The sequence below is a fragment of the Neolamprologus multifasciatus genome, chromosome 11, assembly GCF_963576455.1.
Source record: "Neolamprologus multifasciatus chromosome 11, fNeoMul1.2, whole genome shotgun sequence".
NCBI lineage: Eukaryota > Metazoa > Chordata > Actinopteri > Cichliformes > Cichlidae > Neolamprologus > Neolamprologus multifasciatus.
This window is the reverse complement of record NC_140449.1, coordinates 19194690-19205987: the sequence shown is the minus strand read 5'-3', so window position 1 is coordinate 19205987 and position 11298 is coordinate 19194690.

Here is an 11298-nt window from a genome sequence, read left to right as displayed (position 1 = left end):
TTGCTTTTCTCACACATCTCTCTTCCTTCCCTTTTCACTTGTCCTCTACCATCCCTCTTCCTCTTGCCACCTCTCTTTTCTCTCTCCTGCCGAGTCAAAACCAGGCCACCAGGCCTTTGAGGACCTGAAAGTCATTTAAACTCCTGGTAGATAATAAGTCTTAGAATATAGCTCCTCTCAGATAATAAGCTTTATCACTTGATTGCTCTGCACGCTCCCTACTGTCTTTAGATTCATGTCCAGGGACCTACTCAAGCGAATCACACTATTTCCTCCCTGGCAAGTCAAATTAACACTGTGTGTGTGGGTGTGTGTGTGCATGTGTGTATCAACCACTACTTGTAACAGGAAGTGAAGGACTGCTGAGGGTGCAAATAAAATCAAAATACCACAGGTTATATTCAGATAGTTCACATCTGATCTGTGAAAACTGTAGTTAAGTTTAAAGGTCCCCAGCAGTGACATTAACCTCTTCACTCAACCTCACGCTGACTTTAATTTCGATGGCATTTGATAACAGCGCAGAAACCTCTACACCTGCCCTCTTTTCCACACTTTCTTTGATGTCATCGTTTCTGCTGTCCACCTCCACCCGTCTTTCTCTCACATCGTTTAACTCTGTGAACCTTTCAACACTCCTATCCTCACAAAATGCATTGTATTTGACTTGATCACCATGTTTTGATGCAGGCTATGTTAATTCTAATGCAAAAAGGAACTAAAAATGATGACACTGTCAATTAACAATAGTAATATCCAGTCAGAACGTGTGTACATTTTCTGACTTTCGTTTTGAAGAAACGTACTGGGTCTGTCACCTCTTGCGCCCAACTATAGTGAAATGGCAATAGGACCAAATCAGTCTGGTGTCAGTTTGCAATTGAGTGGAATCAAGTTGGAGACTGTATGCAATCTGTTTGTGATAAGTGAAAATTGCAAATATGTTGACATACTCAGAGAAATTCACACTTAACAGAAATTTGTTGGAATCTGTTTGTGTGTAAATTACATGTCAATACTTTGTGAACCTTCACCAATCTGTCTGAGAGTGATTGCAGTGATTGGAGACCGGTTGCCTCCCACTACTCGACCTGTGGTCAGCCAGTGGTTGCAAACTCAGCTCAGTTGGTTAACTTGGAGTCGGTCGCTGAAAGTGAAAAAAAACCCCTTTGTGATCTCTGGATAACCATCAATTTCTCCAAGTCCCACGGAGGTTGTCATCCTATTTTTCTTTCTAGTGTGTCCTGGCTGTAAAGGAAACTGTGCTTTGGAAGTTTTGCTGACTCATGCAGGTGTAAGATTAGTTCAGCGAGATCCACCTTGGATCAAAGGATTTTGCCAAATGTCCATCGTTAAAGAAAAACTCTCGGCCTGACCCGGACATTTAGAGTGAATCTAATTCCTCCGTGCTGTCTCCTGCAGAGCAGGTCACACCAGGTATCAGAGAGCAGAGATATTTAATAATGTGAGAAGCAGTGATATCACGGGTTTGTCTGTCGTGTGATCAGCTGCGGGAAATGTTTTGCAAGTTGAAAAAGTACAAAATTAACGAGCACATTATTCATCATTTCATTTCACTTCCTCCCATCTCATTCGTTATATGAGGTTGTGCAGTGATAAGTCCGGCTTCCTCTGGGTTCTGTGATGTCATTTGTTAAAACAGGCATCGTAATGTGCTTTATGAACTACGTAGTGCCAAGCTGTGCAGGGAAAATGCGTATTAATTTAGAAAATGCGTTAAATGATGAACAAGCTGAAATGTGATCAGACCGAAAAATTTAGCTTCAACAGTATTTTTCATTTTGCTTTAGTGTGTTACCCTGCACTTCTTAACTGAAGTCCAAATTAACTTTGTTGAATGTGATAAAGCAAATGTAAATATGCGCTATTCTTACAATAAAGGTATACTCATAACTGCTATGGGCAAAAAGATGAAGGCAGCATTGCTGTTCCTCAACTGATCTGATAAAGATTTGCAGTTTTTCTTTAACGCTACCTTTGTAATTGAGTTTTAGGCTCGAAATTTTACAAGTGATCCTAATGAAACACACCCTCCCAGAGCTGCTACCATCATAAATGAGGCTATGTTGCACCACTTCGATATAATCCCATGCGGATACGGATAAATAAACAGTACGTGCATCTACTCCACAGATTAGATTTGCATCCTGCTTTATCAGCAGGCAAACAGTGAACAGTAAAATATCTGTATCCATGTAGCTACAGCTTCCCCACCCACTCGTGCACGTTGTCAAGAGCAAAGCGGTGTAGGACAGGGTTGTGAATGTCTCACCACATCGAGGCTATTTGTAGAAATGGCAGCTGTCATCAGAAACATCAACAGGCTGAGAAAAAGTGCTGTTCACAACTCTGGTAGGTGGAGGTGTAGAAGGAGCAGAGGGGAGATGTTGAGCTCAAATTTACTCAATTATCACCAAGCCGTTAATGAAATGCAAAGCTGCAGAAAGGAGTTTCCTGTCATGACTTAGTGATTATGCCATTAGCAAAAATAAATATATACAACAGACAATACTGATGTAGTGAGATAGCTGGGGAATGATTCCTTTCCTTGTTTCTCTTTCTTCTGTTCTTTTGCAGTTTTTTCTCACGCATGCTGCTGCAAACAGATAACATTTTATTATTATTTTTATTTATTTCTAGACAGCTGACATACTGTGATAGCAGCTTTACACATTTATGCCATTATTATTAATGCTTCTTCGCGCCAAACAACAATATTCAGGCAAAGAAAAACATATTTAAAACATTTGCAGGAGGAAACAGGATGGATGCTGCTAGGAACCTAATAGCTAAAGAACCTCTTTAATATGTAAGATGCATTCAGGAGACACAGTGTGCAACGTATCTTACCTGTAGCTTGCGTACGCTACACAGTAGGGATGTTAAAATGTGAGTTCAACAGCTCTACTCAGTCGGCTGGTTGCAGCGATATTGCGAGCACTCTGCACGTCTGTGTTTAAATTCTTTGTGCAGTCATGTGCATGTGTGTTCATCGTTGTTCGGCCAAAGGCGATGTGGTTCACTTACAGTGGATGATTTATTGTTTTAGCAAGAAGACAAAACTGCTCCAAGGACAGCTGCGGGGCCCGAAAATAAGTGAGCTGAAAAGGCAAGCCTGTATTATTTCTACAGCAGTGTCAATCAAATGGTTTCACTACCAAGCACAATGTGTCGAGCTGGTGACAGTCATGAAGACAGAAGGGAAAACTAAGCTCAAGTCCAACTAAAAGTCCAGACATCATCATGACATATGTTATTTGTAACTCCTAATTCCCAACTTCTGTGGTGCACTGCAGGCAGCACATCTGATGCGTCAGCAGCAGCGGTGCTTGCACTTACAGCGACGGAAACGCCGATATGTTTTTATTTATTGTTTAGCGGCCTGCTCTGAAATGTCCTTCACTCATTTACCGAAATGTATGTTTTTTAAATACACGTGTACATGCGCGACAAGAGCATTTATTGTTTATTCTCTGAAATTACATAAAGAATGTTAAGGTTGATTATTATTGCTCCATTTAATGCTCCATTTAGAGACTCTGCAAGAACAAGGACACTTGCTGTTTCTCCTCGTTGTTGTGAGGAAACACAGCACAGCAATAATGCTTCTGTTTCTAAAGCCGCAGTTACTAAAGCCATCATCATCTTGGGTGTTGGTTTAGCTCACTGGATATGAATCCACCCCGAGGCCCACCTTGTCCTGGTCTTTCCACTGTCCAGTTTATTTGAAAACAAAAACAAAAAAAGCAAACAAAAAACATGTTTTTTAAAAAGTCATCATATTTGTTGCCACATAAATCAGCTTCAAACATGATAACCTCTGTTGCATTTAGCAGCAGGAGTGGCTGTGAAACTGTCTGTGACACTAGAATAAGCTCTGTTATTAGTTAAGTGATAGCAAAGCCCTTGATGAAGGAGCCACTTGTGGTGAAGCATGAATGGAGCAGCTGATGCCATGTAGGTGCTCTGCCTGAACACAATGCCTCATTAGCAAAGAAGTGCAAAAAAATCTGATGCTGAAAACCCCACATAAAAAAATACCAAATTATTCATCGTGTCACTCAAAAATTTATAAGAGTCTTTTATTTGACTTGGACACTGGTAGAGAGCATGGGCTTGCTCTGAGCTGTGTAGTTAAGCAAATACTCCCTTAGAGAGAGCAAGAGGAGACAAGAGAAATGGGCAAAAGAGAAAGAGAGAAGGTGGGAGGAGAAAGAGGGAGAAGAGGAAATGAAACAGACACAGAGAGAAAGCACTTAGGGAGCTGAGCAGAAAGAGAGAGGGAGAGAGAGAAAGAGACCGAGTGAGTGGGCAAGAGAGAGGATCGAGAGGGAAGGAGGCGGGGTGGAGGGTAGAGGTAGCTCGGGGAGGAGGAGGAGGGAGACTTGACCCAGATTGGGAACCAACAGCAGCAACAGCAGCAGCTGAGTGAGCTGGTGAATGTTTAATAGCGCCAACCACTTGCACGCTGACACACATACCACATGCACACATCCATCCACCCCCACACACAGAGAAACACACAGACACTGTTGACTAGGACTCTTGTTGCTGGAGTTAAGCTCGCGCCTGTTGAATCACTTTACAGTATGTGGAATGAAAAGAACAAAAAACCCCTACCATGCACCGGATTACTGGTGATACTGGTGGGTAAGGCTGTAAGCGGAGCCCACATCTGGTTCTGCAGGAGCACAGGAATCAGACTCAACGTGGAAATCTTCCACCCAACATTTGCAACATTATGATATTTACATATTTATTTTTTGTTATCAGCACTCTATTAGCTGCCCAGAAAAAGAACAGAACAGTAAGGATGCTATTTGTCATGGGGAACCTGTGCTGTAAGTATTTTTTTCTGCTATGACATTGAGTTACACACACGCACACATGGGGTGAGTCTATAGAGTCAGAGTGAAAGACGCCAACACGGCAACATAATGTCCTACATTACCATCTGTGCATTAGTGTGCTTCTTGGATGGTTGCATTTCCAGAGATGGAAGTTATCCTTCCAAATTTGGTGTGTTCACATGTTACATGTGACCCAACACAGAGCTAAAACCGCAAGTCGACAGCTGTTTCTGGTATGTAATAAACAATTATTCCTTTATTTGACTTCCGTCATGGTTAAATGAAATCTTTTTAATGCAATATAATAGGAAGCATGGAAATTTTAACAATTCATCAAAAGTTTCACAAGAACAGCCATGCGTTTTGCTTTTGCCATGTATCTTACCACATCATATTGCTAACTCATCAAGTTGTAAGAGTTTCTCTAGCTTTTCGAATTGTTGTTTATTACAAAACATTATTCAGTATTAACCAAGCATGTTACACAGCAGAACATTTTTATCTAAAGTCTTAGAAAAATAACAAATAACAGTAACAAAGTACACTTTATGCCAAAGGTATTCACTCATCAGCCCTCACATGCATATGAACTTGAAACATCCTATTCTTGATCCAAAGGGTTTGATATGATGTAGAAACAAACTTAGCAACTATAACAACTTTATCTCTTCAGTGAACCTCCATGAGGTTTAGAAGTGTGTTTATGGGAACTTTTGACCATTTTTCCAGAAGCACATTTATGACGCCAGAGACTGATGTTGGACTAGAAAGCCCGGCTCACAGTTTCCACTCTAACTCATCTCAAAGTGTGCTATCAGATTGGGATCAGGACTCTGTGCAGGCCAGTCAAGTTCTTCCACACCAAACTCATTCATGTATTTACGGACCTTGTTTTGTGACTGGCTTGTAGTCTCTCCACCTCAGCATCCACTGACCCTGAGTTGCTGCCATTCGCAGTTGCTTCCACTTTGTTATTAAACCACTAACAGCTGACTGTGAAATGTTTAGTAGTGTGGAAATTTCATGCCTGGACTTGTTGCACAGGTGGCATCCTATCACGGTACCACGCTGGAATTCACTGAGCTCTTGAGAGCAACCCATTATTTCACAAATATTTGTTAGAAGCAGTCTGCATGCCTTGGTGCTTGATTTTATACACCTGCGACTGTGGGAGAGATTGCAACACCTGAATTTAATCATTTGTATACGTGAGTGAATACTTTCGGTAAATACTTTATCTGTCCTATCTAAGTGTGGCAGTGAGCCAGTATGCACATTACCAGAACCCTGAAACTGAAGCAGCTACATAAATGTCAGCCAGTTTTGATTATTGTCATTATTTACAGCTATTCCTACTTAAACATGTCAAAATGCCCAGCCTCTCCACACCTGTCTTAATATAATCTGAGACATTAAGGGGATTCTTACCTTTCTGCTGCACTGACCTTTAAAAGCTTTGAATTAGCCACTAAGAAGGCAAACGGAGGCGTGAAGTCAAACAGAGGACATAACTTCTTAACTGCTTTCTCTGCTTTCTTTCTAATCCTCATGACCTTGCAAAATGCCCTAAAAGATGTGACAGTATGAAGGGGAATATTAGACAAAAGGATGGTAGCAGTCCACAAAAAATAAGCCACCACTCCTCCACGAGCACCTCACTCAACACTAAACTGTTACCAGACAACCATTAACATTACGGTTACCACACACACCACCACCCATTATAGCTGCAAACAACATTACTGTAAGACAGCAGGTTTACAGTGTAATCTTTCAGATTCCTCAACCTGCCTTCTTACATGCTCAACACATTAACTTGGTTTTATTAACACCATCAACGTAGTCACTCTTTAGCCAAGTGTGATTCATCTGCAGTCTCAATGGACCCTGTGTGGGGTGGAACCTCCTACTCTGTCTTCTGCCACACTAACGACAGCGGTCATTAAAAAAATGGATGTCAAGTGAAGGTGAAAGCTGAGAGCAATAACGCTGCATGATAAATACAAAAAGGGAAAAGGGTACACAGACAGGGGACGGGATGTAAGTGACGGAAGTGACGGGAAAAGGTAAGCGACCCATGTTGTAGGTGACGTCAGACGCCGGAGATTTGGCGGAAAAAAAAGCGAATAGTAGCTAGAATTTAACAAAGTTTCTTTAAATAAACCAAATAAACTAATCAATTATCACATAACTAACAACATCTGTCCTATCATCTCTAACACCCTGGAGGACAACGGGGAGAGTTTAGACGCTCTCCAAGATTACATCGACCGGTGTACAATACAAAATACTACATAGAGTGCACTATACAGGTCATTGGATGTTCAAGATGGGCTTTACATCTTCCAACAACTGCTCACACTGTCAAGGCAATACACCAGACAATTACATCCACACTCTTTGGTTCTGTCCACCAGTGCAGACGTTTTGGCGCGGGATATGTGAAGACTTATCAAAGTGTCTCAAATGTAAGATTTCAACCTCCCCTTTAGTGTGCTTGTTGGGCAAATTGGATGATGTCACTGCAGAAACTAATACAGTCCACATGGCTTTTACTGCCCTATGCATTGCCAAGAAAATGGTCCTCATGAAATGGAAAAATAAAAATCTTAATTCTAGCCAATATAGAAACCATCTAATATATCACATTAGTCTCAAGACAGCCTCTGCCACCACATTAGATCAATCCCTCTGGGTTCCTTGATCGGCTCCATCACAAAGCGGGGTGGGGGGGTCGTGGCTTGGTCCCGCCTTCGCCATTGTGGTTAATGTGGAGGTTGGGACGGGCTTAGGGCGTCTGGAGAATCCCTAGGGATGTTATCCCTGGAGGGCTTAACCCAGGGGTTGTGGTCATAACCTGGTTAGTGGCTCTGGTTGCTCTTAGAGGGTGTTCTCCTTGTGGCTGCGTGCAGCAGGCCTGGGGGAGGGTCTGTGCTGGCGGACGTAGGTTACTGGCCTGGTAGCCTGGCTGCCTCTGAGTGGATCCGGGGCAGGCGTGGGGGCTTGGGGTTCGGGGGTGCTTCGCCTCCGTGCTAGGGCTCTGGCTGGGCCTTGGGGGCTTCGGTCCTTGTTGGGGTGTTGCCGAGGTTGTGGGTAAGTGGGTGCACGGGGGCTCAGCCCTGGAGCAGGGGGCCTCTGGCGCATCGGCCTAACTAGGGGGCTCTTCAACTGACAGGGAGTTTGTTCCATCCTTGCAGGAGTCCACTCTGCAGGTGGGGGGAGTGTGTGTCAGGTCGGGTCTTACACTCCACCTCTCTGAGAACTCCCAGGCCCTCCAAAGGCCTATCTCCCCTCACCACACTCCCTGCCGGTAACTGATGTCCTCAGGGGTCAGTGCGTTGGTGGTTCTTGGTGTCCGGGGCTCGGCACTCAGGTATGTACCAGCTCACTCCCGGTGACTACTGGGTGGGGCCTGGTGCCTGTTGCTTGGTCAGGCCTCTTCCGGGGCAAAGGGGGCCCTCGGGCCTCTGGGCCTGCGGCTCGGTTCACTCTGGCACAGCTGGCTGCCGGCAGAGCCGGCGGGCACGCCACTGCAGCCCCCTCTGGCTTCTGCTCCGTGGCTACTGGGTGACCCCTAATCTGGGGCTCTCCTCAGCTCTTCCCAGGAGGGTGGCACAGATGCCCCTCCGGTGGTCCTCCTTGGGCTCTCGCACTCTGGGGCCTCTGGATGTCTGGGGCCTGGATCTCCTCCATGCCTGCTTCATGCCCTGGGGGACAGGGCTATGGCTCTCTACATCCTCTAGCAGACCATTACATGGGGAAACCTTTTGAATACAAGTGCGCTGATCCACACAGGTGTGCACATGGGTGTTCACTGTTCATAGACATAAACTACACTTCTATTAGCTGCTAGTTCCAAGCACATTGTGTGCTGTCGGTCCTGCTTGCTACACAACAACATTCAATATTTAGTATTTGCTGCTGTTTACACTTAGCTAGATTAACGTGATGGTGTTTGTGTTTAGTATGCTGCTCTGTTTTTTTTTGCTTGTTTTCTCTTGTTTTTCTCTCAACAGGTGATCCAGGAGATTTTTTTTCTTCTCTCTCTTTTTTAAGAGCCCTTTCTCACTGTCCCTCTTCCCTTCTGTTTTTCTTTTCCTTCATCTTTTCTTTCTCTCTTTCCTATCCCTCAGTCCTGTCTGTCCTGTCTGTAACAACTGAAAATAAAATAAAATAAATAATAACAAAAAAAAGGGAAAAGAATTAGCAGCACATTATGAGAAGTGTGCACAAATACTCCCACCATTAAAAGCTCGGCTCTTTCTTTCTTCCTTTCTATGTTTGCCTTATTTCAGAAGTCAGCATTCTTGTTCATGTTTTCTGCTCAAGTGACTCACCCTTCTGTATCTGTATATGTGTGTGTGCGTGTGTGTGTGTATGCATCAGGCTGCTATTTCAGCACTTTCCCATGCTATCGATTCAAACCAGCCTGCAGGAGAAAACCAGGCCCCTAACAAACACACAAGTTTGTATGGCTATGTTTGTTGGGAAATTTACCGGCATAATGCAATCCCCAGCCAGTTATCCTAACCTTGACCTTCACAGCTGTGTCTAACCATAACCGGCTATTTTCATTCCTCACCTAAATCGAATTCACACACCGCTACAGTTATGCACAGCACATGATTGCAAAGGATGTGCAAATGCAGTACAAAGGTATAGTACTTTGATAAAGACCCCCGATAATACAACAAGAGTGCCAAAGAGCCAGTACCTTCAGGAACAAGAAAATATAATTATTTCTTAAAGCAGGCTCACTTTAATCTCAGTGCTAAAGGCTTTTGCACAGTCTGTATAATTACATAAAGAAAATATACATTTGAACTCACACAACATGTTAACAGCTGAATGAGGTACATACGGCACATGTGACGTAGGCAGGCAGAGTGGAGAGCAAAGGTTCAGATCTCTAAAAGCAGAGCAAGGAGGATTTCTAAAACAATGTTATAAATAGGTTTTACTTATTATTTCAGTGACCACATAGTAAACTTTAAGTAAACCTTTTACAAAAACAAAATTTAGTGGTGAGAGCATGCACTCAGTATTTCCAGGTACTTGGAGAACCTGCCACAGTTATTCTGGTCTTCAAGCTGCTCTAATCCCAGATTGTAGTCATGATGTTGCAATCTGGACTCTGAAGAAGTTGGACCATCTGCTGCAGAACTTTTTGTTCTTCTTGTCACTGAAGCTGGTATTGGCTGCATGTTTAGTGTTGTTGTAGTGCATTTTTGAACCAATCAGATGCCTTCCAGGTGGTATCTGTGCATCTTTTGCACAGTACTGTATGTGCACTGTGTAGGTGTGCACTTGTTCATGTAGGTTCATTAGTCTGCATGACCTTCACAGCACCAAAGACCCTGCAGTGAAGGGAAGAGGAAGACTAACAGCAGAGGGTTGATGACTCAATGCCACGCTAAAGCCTATACTGTGTGTGTGTGTGTCAGATGCAAATTGAGAGAGAGAGCGACAGAATATGTTTGTGTGTGTCAGCTTGCAAGGTTAAGTTCTGTACTCTTTTAGCTATTTGTACATAATGATTTGGTAATAGGTGAGGTGTGTGTGCAAGCGTATGTTGGTGTGTCTTGGAAGTTTACCAAATCCTACGTATGAGAGATTTCTGTGCGTTTGCATTTTAAAATAAAACTCCCCGAAAACTAAACACAAAGAACTATATATTTCTAGTGAGGCACGTCTGTGTGTCTTTGTGTGTGTGGTTGTGTCTCCTTCTGTTCTCAGTCAAGGTCGCCCACTCGAACCGTGGACACATTGTAACAGTTACTTGTTTGTATTTGGACACATGTGTTGCATGTATGCACTGACACACTCGCCCTCCAGGGTTTGAGTAAAGGATACGCGGCAGGTGAGGGTCAAACCAACAGAGCCACATCACACCTATCAGCATGATGTACTCCTCCGCTGCTGACCTCAGCTGCAAATAGAACCAGGAAGTAGTTATTTCAGGATCTCATTTCCACCCACACCAGGGGTAGACTACAATTAGCACAACAACTCTGTCTCTTCTGACTGCTTCCTACTGATCCGCTGCTACCTGCCTCGTTTTGACTATTCACTCTGGTTGTAATATGCAATTGAGTGAAAAACCAATACTGTTAATCACTGTGGCTTTTTTCCCTGTGCAAAAAACTCCATTTCCTTTGAAAACATACATGCAAAATAGTAATTCAACAAAACTGCATATGTTAAAATGGACTGAAATCAGACAAATTTGTTACACTGTATTTATGACCTGCATTATTACCACAAGATAAGGAGGGAATGTCACCTTTAAGGGTTTAAAAATAAACAACCTGTCCTCATTAATTGATTTTACTGTTACCCCTCATTTCTTATTACAGGTATTAGTTGAAAGCTTGGCATAACTTAGCATGGTGTGCAGTGTTTCCTCAATTTTTTTGACAAACAGAAA